This window comes from Erigeron canadensis, chromosome 8 (genome assembly GCF_010389155.1).
Source record: "Erigeron canadensis isolate Cc75 chromosome 8, C_canadensis_v1, whole genome shotgun sequence".
Lineage (NCBI taxonomy): Eukaryota > Viridiplantae > Streptophyta > Magnoliopsida > Asterales > Asteraceae > Erigeron > Erigeron canadensis.
The window spans coordinates 14020546-14027203 of record NC_057768.1 but is presented as its reverse complement, the minus strand read 5'-3'; the positions used below and the strand labels follow the sequence as shown (position 1 = coordinate 14027203).

At 40.7% G+C, this 6658-nt stretch overlaps 1 pseudogene; it reads right to left on the bottom strand.

Moving 5' to 3' along the window:
* Positions 1-1319: 1319 nt before the first annotated feature.
* On the bottom strand, positions 1320-2970 carry LOC122610286 (annotated as a pseudogene).
* Between the last annotated feature and the right edge of the window lie 3688 nt (positions 2971-6658).

Genomic DNA, 6658 nt, shown 5'->3' with positions numbered 1-6658 from the left:
AAATACGAGGTCGTATTTGAAAATACGAGGTCATAAATGAAATACGAGGTCGTATTTGAAAATACAAGGTCACATTTGAAATACAAGGTCACATTTGAAATACGAGGTCGCAAACTGGAAATACGAGGTCGCAAATCGGCGGGGTCGTAAACTAGGTTGTTCTTCCCCAAAATTCATTCTAGAAAACCCTAATTGTTTATTTCGATCTGAAAGGTGTTTTTAACATCAGATTGTACTTTTAGACTCCCTAATATGATGGGAAAACAATCCTAAAGTCAGAAACTTGAAAAACGGACTTAAACTCGAAAACCCATTTGAACAAAGTTTATGAAAAGTGTACAAAAATTATTATATCTCATAATTTTGTTAACGAAATCACACAAAACTTTGACAAAAGTTGTAATATATGTTTCTAAACGCTTTGGACGTAAAAAGTTTGATACTTGGCGGGTGTAGTGTGTGTATTAAAAGAAAAACCGAAAATACCAAAAAGAAGAACATTAAGTGGGTTTTGATTTTATACCTTGAATATATAAAATATGACTTTGTAAAGGTGTTTAAGACACAAAAACACTATTGTTAAAGCTAAATCTAAACAAAATAAGGTTTGATTTTCATAAAACTTGATGAAAAATGGGGTAGAAATGGTGAGGTAGTAAAAGTGGGTTTGTAAAGTGAGGTAGCAATTTGGGTTAGCAAAAGGGAGGTAGTAAGGGTTTGTGTGTGTTTTTCTTGGAGGCTAAGTTGATGGAATGAGGGTTTTGAGGAGAATAAGAAGTATTTATATGTAGGGTAAAATTTGCTAACACAAAAATACGATGCCAACAGAATACGATTTTCAGACTCAAATACGACGCTAAGTCTAAAATACGATGCCGAAATCAGATTACGAAGTCGTATCACAAATACGATGCCGACTAACTTTACGAGGTCGTATTTTCTGGTTTAAAATTTTTAGTTTGACTTAAATCTTTCGTGGTCAACTCATGAGTGTTACAGTCTCCCCTACTTTGAGGAATTTCGTCCCAAAATTCGAGTTACGCGTTATGTTTCATGTTTCGATTATACATAATGTTTCCAAGCGTCAAGTTAGTTGCCAAGTTTCAAGTCTCAAGTCTACTCAATAAGCTACAAGTATCATGTCACACATTAAGTTTCAAGCATCAAATCACACAATAAGTTTTCAAGCATCAAGTCATACATTGAATTCCAAGTACCAAGTCACAAATTATGTTTCAAGCATCAAGTTTCACTCTAAGTTTCAAGCATGAAGTTTCACTCTAAGTTTCAAGTTTACTTACTACGCTTCATGTATCGAGTTAGGCGAATAAGTGTGGATACTTAAGTTTCATTTGATCTTCTCGTTCCCAAGTAAACTCTGGGCCTCTACGTGAGTTCCAACGAACTTTTACAATAGTATACTTATGCCTCTTAAGCCCTTTCACTTCTCGATCCATTATTTCAACGGGTTCTTTTTTAAAACTTAGGTTATCATCTACTCGTATTTCGTTCAAAGGGACGTATGACGTCTCATCGGCTAAAACTTCCTAAGGTTTGACACGTGGAACACATCGTGAACATTACTAAGTTCAAGGGGAAGTTTCAAACGGTAAGCAACAACACCAATTCTCTCTGTAATCTCGAAAGGTCCAACGTATCTTGGAGCGAGTTTCCCCCTCTTAATGAATCTTACTACACCTTTCCAAGGCGACACTTTAAGCATCACTCGATCACCAACCTGAAACTCTAGGGGTTTCCTTCGGTTGTCAGCATACTTTTTTTGTTTATCTCTAGCCTTCAGAGGTTCTCCTTGATTTGTGCAATCCTTTCTGTAGTTTCCACAATGATTTCTGGCCCTATCAGTTGCATATCTCCCACTTCATGCCATGCAAGTGGAGATCGACACTTTCTTCCATATAAAGCCTCAAAAGGCGGACACCCAATACTCGAATGATAATTGTTGTTATATCAGAACTCTACTAGTAGGAGGTGAGTATCCCAACTTCCCCCAAAGTCGATAACACATGCTCTCAACATATCCTCTAAAGTCTGTATCATCCTTTCACTATGTCCGTCTGTCTGCGGATGATAGGTCGTGCTCATATCTATGCGCGTTCCCGTAGCTTTTTACATTGACTTCCAAACCCCTGACGTAAATCGGCTATCTCTGTTACATATGATCGATACTGGAACGACGTGCTTGGCTAAAATCTCTTTCAGGTACAATCGTGCATACTCTTCCATCTTATAATCTTCTCGAATGGGTATAAAATGAGATGACTTGGTCAGTCGATCTACTACAACCTATATTGCATCCTTACCACTACTAGTTCTAGGTAACTTGGTTATGAAGTCCATGGTAACACTTTCCCACTTTCATTCGGGAATCTCTGGTTGTCTTAGCACTCCTCCTGGTTTCTTATGTTCTGCTTTAACCTTCAGACACGTTAAACACTTGTTCACATAAACCGCCACATCATTTTTCATTACTGGCCACCAAAATAGATCTCGCAAGTCTTGATACATCTTATCTATCCCTGGGTGAATAGAATATCTCGTTTGATGCGCTTCATCCATTATTAGCTTTCTTAATCCACCATACACAGGTATCCACAATCGGTCACAAAAATACCGTCCTCCATCTTCTCTTTGATCAAATTATTCTGCCATTCTTCCCAACCCTTCTCTATTAATATTTTCTTTCTTGCTTGCTTCTACTTGTGCCCCGATCACTCTATCCTTCAGATTGTTGTGTACAGTAATGCTCATAGCTCTGATTCGTCTTGGTCCGACTCCTTCCTTCCTACTCAAGGCATCAGCTACCACGTTTGCCTTCCCTGGATGATAACGAATCTGGCAGTCATAATCGCTAAACAACTCTAACCATCGTCTCTGACACATGTTATGATCTTTCTGATTAAAAATGTGTTGAAGGCTCTTGTAATCTGTGTATAACACTCTTCGTCCCATATAGGTAATGTCTCCAACACTTCAGTGCAAAAACAATAGCCCCTAACTCTAAGTCGTGAGTTGTGTAATTCTTCTCATGGATCTTCAGCTGTCAAGAAGCATATGCAATAACCTTTCCTCTTTGCATCAATACACACCCTAATCCTTGTCCTGACGCGTCACGATAAACAATAAAGTCATTAGATTCGTTAGGAAGACTTAAGATTGGCGCATTACATAACTTCTCCTTTAGTAGTCTGAAAGCTTCTTCTTGTTTCTCGCCCCAATCAAAACTTCTATCCTTGTGTATCAACACCGTTAGGGGTTGTGCAATCTTTGAGAAGTTTTCGATGAATCGTCGGTAGTATCCAGCTAATCCAAGGAATTGTCTGATCTCTATTGGTGTCTTTGGCCTTCTCCAATGCTCCACTACTTCTATCTTGCTGGGATCAACCTTTATTCCATCCTTATTAACTACATGACCCAAAAACTTCACCTCCTCCAACCAAAATTCACATTTTGAAAACTTTCCATACAACTTTTCAGTTCTCAGAAGCTCTAATGCTTTCCTCAAATGTACTTCTTGCTCTTTCTTGGTCTTAGAGTAGATGAGGACGTCATCGATGAATACAATGATAAACTGATCTAAATAAGGCTTACATACACGGTTCATGAGGTCCAAGAAAACCGTAGGCGCGTTCGTCAATCCAAAGGGCATCACTAAAAACTCGAAGTGCCCATATCTTGTTCTAAAAGCTTTATTTGGAATGTCCTATTCACGTATTCTCAGCTGATGGTAACCCGAACGAAGATCAATCTTTGAGAAGTACTTAGCGCCTTGCAACTGATCAAATAGCTCGTCAATGCGCTGTAATGGATATCGATTCTCGATCGTTAGCTTATTTAACTCACGATAATCAATGCACATGCGAAAGGACCTGTCCTTCTTTTTAACAAATAATATAGGTGCGCCGAAGAACTTGGTCGGATGAATCCTTTATCTTGTAATTCTAGCAATTGTGTCGCTAGTTCTTGCATTTCGGAAGGAGCCAAATGGTACGATGACTTAGCTACTGGCATAGCGTTGGGTACAAGATCAATGCAAAACTCGACTTGTCTAGGTGGGGGTAATCCCACCACATCATCGGAAAAAACATCGGAGAAATCACGCACGATAGGAATATTAGCTAGCTTAACTACTTTTTCGGTAGCACTCATAAGATGTCGGTCGATGGTTTCGGTTCGCTCACCATGAATCTCTAGTACATGTCCATCACTCATAGGTTTTCTAAGAATTTTTGCGCGACAAACAATAGATGCATCAACATGGGACAATCAATCCATCCCAACGATAACGTCAAAGCTACCTATTCCAAACGGAATCAAGTCAATGTAAAACGAATAGCCCTCAAGAGTAAGAATACATTTAGGCACTACACGATCTAGTCTAGCCAGTTGACCACTAGCTACCTCTATCTCATAATAAGTTACACAAAAGTTAGTAGACACGAAACTATAGTCGGCTCCAGAATCGAATAACACAGTAGCATCATGATCGTTTAGAAGAAATGTACCAATAACTATGTTAGGATCATTAGCAGCTTCCACAACATTTAAGGCAAAGACCCGGCCTCTGGCTCGTTGTCCTTGGTTAGGGTGCCGGTTAGGGTTTGCTGGCTGACGGTTAAGTCGAGGACATAGGTTGCCTTGATGGTTTCTGGCATTAGGTGGGATGACATTCAATGGTACAACATTCAGTGGTGCTGCTTGAACTCGTGGTGCTCTACAATCTCTTGCAAGATGGCCAAACTTATGACAGTTGAAACAAGTTTTACATGGTGAAGTCGCCAGATGGTGCAGATTACACTTGCCACATAGAGAGTGCTGGCCAACATAACCCTTCTGGCCCATCTCAGTCGATGCATACACTCTTCCCACTCTTGCTCTTTCGTCTCCTCTGAATTCCCTTCTCTTACTCGTCTCCACCAACTCGCTTCTCTTCCTTCCTCCCCTACTTAGAATACCACTTCTTACTAGTTCTTCAGTCAGACTTCCTGCGTTGCTCACAAAATCTCGAATAGTGGTAGGTCCAACAGTTACCAATTGCACACGAACAGGTGGTTCTAACCCAGCAATATACTTCTCAATCCATTTTGGCTCAGGATCCACCAGGTAGGGAATCATCTAGATAGCTCATAAAATCTACTAGTGTAGCCAGCATGGTCTGCTCCAACCATCGTAAGCTGAAGGAACTCAGTCTGCAATTTCTGCAACTCATGGACAGGGCAAAACTCTGCTTGCATCAGATCCTTGAACTCCTTCCAAGGCATAGCTAAGGCTGCATCTCTTCCTCCTCTAACGCGGATCTCATTGTTCCACCAGGACATAGCATCAGACACAAAACATCCAGCAACATAAGTAACTCTCTGATCATAAATGCAGTGACTCATAACAATTACAGCCTCCATCTTCTCCATCCACTGGAGATAAGCAGTTGCTCCACTCTTCCCATCAAAATCAATAGCCTTGCAGTTGAGGAAATCTTTGTTGGTACATCCTTGGTGGTATCTGGAATTGCCATTAGTTGGTGCATTTCTGGGGTGAAAACATCATTATAGAAGTTTGTCTTGAGTCTATTGAATATGTACTTGTAATGAACATTAAGTTTTTGCATGTAATAAGTGGAACTCATGTCAGTCAAACTCGTGTTGACCCGGTCAAAATTGTGTTGACTTGGTCGAGCTCGACCTACACGAGCTCGAATTGGTCAAACTTGTGGTGACTTGGTCGAGCTCGACCTACACGAGGTCGACTGATCTGACGTCGGCCCGGTCCGGTCCATGTTTAAGCCTATATATATAGATGTAAGGTTTAGGTTTCAAAAGGTAGAGAGAGGGAGAGAGTTTGAGTTGCAACTCATGAATCTTCCAGTCGTTTTATTTTCATAATTTCATATTCCGAACTTGGTATTTTACTTGTAATTGCATTTACTAAAGTAATATACGGTTCTTATTCATATTCATATTCATATTCGTGTTCTTATTGTTGATTGCTAGTGTATAAGAATTTCTGCACTTATACATTAGATACTTAATCTCGTTTGATCCGGTGGCAAAGGGACTTTCAATTGGTATCAGAGCCAACGGAGGTATTCTATTGGTTCGGGATTAAGGTTTCAACCACGATTAAGGAGGTTTCATTCAGGTGTTCGGTGTAGTCAAGATTCACACGCTCTACTCGGGCTTGACCTACTCGGGCTCGACTCAACTCGAACTCGACCAATCCAAGCTCGGCCACTCGAGCTCGACCTATCCAAGCTCGACCACTCAAGCTCGACTGCTGAAAATCGTCTGACTTTGTTTTTGCCATAACTTTCAAACTATAACTCCGTTTTTGACGATTCAAGTGGCCACGAATTCGTAAATGAGTTTACTTTCCAATGGATATGGAAACATAACTTGACCTCGACCACAGTTGGAGCTTGACCTCGACCACAGTTGGAGCTCAACCAAGCTCAAGCCTGACCTCCCTAAGATCTGGAGCTCGACCTCGACCACAATTGGAGCTCGACCTCGGCCAGATTTGAAGCTCGACCTATTCTGGAGCTCGACCTAGTCTGGAGCTCGACCTATTCTGGAGCTCGACCTAGTCTGGAGCTCGACCTATTCTGGAGCTCGACCTCTTCCGGAGCTTGACCTATTCTGTTGTT